The sequence below is a fragment of the Epinephelus moara genome, chromosome 14 (assembly GCF_006386435.1).
Source record: "Epinephelus moara isolate mb chromosome 14, YSFRI_EMoa_1.0, whole genome shotgun sequence".
Lineage (NCBI taxonomy): Eukaryota > Metazoa > Chordata > Actinopteri > Perciformes > Serranidae > Epinephelus > Epinephelus moara.
The window spans coordinates 40,058,161-40,062,037 of NC_065519.1; positions in this window are offsets into that span (position 1 = coordinate 40,058,161).

Consider the following 3,877-nt stretch of genomic DNA (forward strand, 5'->3'; position numbering starts at 1 on the left):
GCAGCACTGCAGCTGTGCCATATTCCACAATATCCAAACTTCGGAATGGCGGATCCTTTAGAAAAAAGAGGAAGGGCCGACATTTCCAATAATAAAGGCAGGAATTTTCGTAATGGTGGGACTTGTGAAAAAAAGGTGAAGGACCGCCAGTCCGAATAATGGAAGTTAACGTTCGAAGAGGCAAGGTTTCGGAAAGGCAGACAGTTACCCCTGAAACGAGTCGTTGCTATAGAAACGATATGCTTCCACGTTTGATAAACTGAATGACTGCAGGCTGTTTTTTTTTTGTGAGAGAGGCGCCATCTCATGGCGATACCCAGAGCCAGCACGACAGCTGGCTGGCAGTTTTATGACAATACCAACTCACCCACTTGCGAATGTCATCCTCCATGTCAGGCCAATAATAGCGGGCAATGATGGCACTGTGGGTTTTTTCCACCCCACAGTGCCCACCCAAGTTGCTGGCGTGAAACTCCACAAAGAGGTTGTTAGCTTCCTCAGCCGTGGAGACCACTTTGGCAAGGTGCTCGGCCTTGTTCTGCTTTCGCCGACAGATGTAGTAGAGGTTTCCATCTGGTGTTTAAATGTCATCATATTAGATTACTTGGAGTTTTATCATAGCAGATAATTATTGTGTTCGTAAGTCCATGTGACATGCATCCTTACCCTTTATCCTGAAGGTGTCAGCTCTCCTATTGATGACAAATCTGTCTCAGCTGGTTGACCCCTCAGGATACCGATTGTGGAGTTTCAACTCCAGCACCTCTTTCATTATTTTTGGATCCATGTTTCTGTCCCTATCTTTCCTACTCCTCCCTACCTACTCCTCACTACTCCTACCTACCCTCGCTACTCCTACCTACCCTCGCTACTCNTATCTTTCCTACTCCCTACCTACTCCTCGTTACTCCTACCTACCCTCGCTACTCCTACCCTCACTACTCCTACCTACCCTCGCTACTCCTACGCTCACTACTCCTACCTACCCTCGCTACTCCTACCCTCACTACTCCTACCTACCCTCGCTACTCCTACCCTCACAGACACAACACACTAGCACACAACAACACAAACCTACAATACCACTCTCTTTAGATCACAAATAAGCACACTTCACTGTCACAATCACCACCACTCACAATCAGCACTTACAATCACTACTCACTCTTTCTTGCACTCTGTATTTTTCTCTCTTTCTGCTCACTGTTCAAACTCCTCACGAACAAACCCACAAAGTTGTGACCTGTTGTTACCCTTATAAAGACTACCACCTGATGACTGGAGTTATCTACACCTGAGTATAGTTACCTACACCTGTGTGTGATTATCCCATTGACTTTTGTTATTTATTTATTTTTTAATTTCATTCTTGTTGCATATTGGGTTATCATGTCTGCACTGAATAGTGTAGACTATCGTTGTGATGACTGAGTGAATTGTCTGTGGCCGTTATTATACAGCATGATTGTTGGTATGTAGCCTACACATGTTGTATCACCAGTTAATCTGAGTGGATCACAATTTGCCACAGCTCATGGCAATCACCGCGCTACGCTCGAGTTGGATGTAAATAACTCAGACTTTCATTTCCAGACTGCACATCGACTTGACATCAGATGATACAAACTACAGGACTGACAACTGAACATTTTCTACAGGATTCATCGACATTTGCAGTGATCTGTATCTTAGTATTGCGGTGTTCATGAACTGGGACTGACAACGTAAGTGACTGTGTTAATGCCTACTGTTCACAATACCAACAGCGTTTGCAGAGTTTTCCTGTTGATGGAACTACGTGTGCGCCATATCATTATTTATCTGAAGTCAAGTGTTTCTGAGGACTGATGATGCTTTTATACAGCCTGTGAGTGACACACAGACAGAGTCTGGAGTGTTAAATGCCATACTGGAGTGTGGAGTGCGCAAGTACAGAGTGGTAATGTGTGAAGCACTCAGATTAACTTGTGATACGCACATGTAGGTGGACAGACATGATTAGGGACATAACATAACGTTGGTATTGCTGGCAGTTTATCATGTGGCTACGATGTGTGATGCCTCACTTTGCTGGTATTTTGGATGCATTTAGATTTTATTATTGTGAAGCGTTCATAGACGTGTATGCCACAAGACAACTGCGGATCGCGCTCGCTTGGCTTCGAATTCTCCGTGGATGTAACTTTGGGATGTCCAGCAAACCATTCCTATCGTGGTGTTTGAAAGGGCACCGTCACATAGCAGAATGAGTAAAAGAATGACTGGCTGTGAACATAAATGACTGCGATCGACAGGTTAGGAGTTCAATGTTTATTTCCACTGTGGGTTTCTCAAAGGCCACGCCCACAACACATCTGTCACACCAGTTAATCCGGCACACTGGGCTCCACCGGCTGCAAACGTAAGCGTCATGTCAGCGTAGCATCGCGGCGTATTCATTTGGGCTCCACTGAGGGCATACGGAAGCGACACGTAGAGAAGCCAGCGGGGTTGTTTACCGTTTGCTGAGCCGAGAGGCTGCATGAAATGTTAAAGCATTTTCCACCTAAGTTATTACATATATTTGAGTTATCTACAAGTTTACTGTACTGTTTGTCATCTACTCGCTTTCAAATGTCCGCCACGGACATTTACACAATGTCACGGATGAACATGGGTAAATGCATGAAAAAAAATCATCACATATCACCTCTGATAATGGTTTATTCATTTAAAAACACATTGTGCTCGTTTAGCACACTATTTCATGTAGTTTTTATCTGCTGGAGGGTCGCGTAGGGGAGCGTAGCGCGACAAAAATAGAAGAGCCGCGTAAAATAGAGAGTTGTCGCACGACAGACGGGGGTTGTCGCGCCGCTCCCGTTGCTGGTGGAGCCGCTGTAATTGATTAACAGGGGGGCGAGCTGCTACGGGACTCGCGCTGCAGACGTGTCGTGCCGCTGACGTGCCCGGTGGAGCCCGGCCGTAAGAGTCTATTTTTTGTACTTATTTATTTATTTATTTATTTCGATATTTGTATGTGTTATTTCAGATATTTAAATTTTCTTTTTTGCATTCGTAAATATTCTTGTTAAATAAATGTTTATTTCTCTTTAAAAGGGTGTACTTGCATCATTGTGCCTTTATTATCATTATATAAGTTTTAAAAATGGTCTAAAAACAGCAAAATTACAAAATTAATAAAAATGGTCTTAAAAGCACAATATTACGCAATATTATCGCTTATCGCAATAATTTCTGATGCAATTAATCGCCCAGAAAAATTTGTTATGTGACAGGCCTACTTGAATCCCCATTTTAATTAATTTTCTAATTTTAGGTTTCTCTGTTTGCCATGGAGGCATGAGAGAAAAAACGTTTTCTTTTCATGAATTCAAACGTAACACTTGCGGCGTAATTGATATACACATCATCATTTAGTGGGTGAAACATCTCTTAATTGAGTGGATAGCGGTGCTTGATTTTAATCTCTATGTCTATATTTTCTGTCCTTCTTGCTGCACTTGATAATTTTTCAGATAGGTACTCATATTTTTTATGTCCGGAAGCCATTCTGCTGAGATTTGTTTCTCTTTTTCGAAGACACGATAGTTAAAACAAAATACAGCATGTGCACTGACTGAAGACATTAGGCACCTCACTGTTATTTTCTCCCCTTTTTTATTGTTATCTCACAGTTTTCTTCTAGGGGTTATGTTTGTATTTTTGGGGCCTTTGTTTTAACGAATGATCAAAGTGTCACTAGCAGACTTGTTGCCTGTGCCTGCCTCTGTGATGGTGGTAGTGCAATTTCTGCGGCTGGATGCAGAGCTGGAACAGTGGGTGCAGAACAGGCTGTGACCATGGACATATATAAGAGAAGTGAATACAGCTCTGT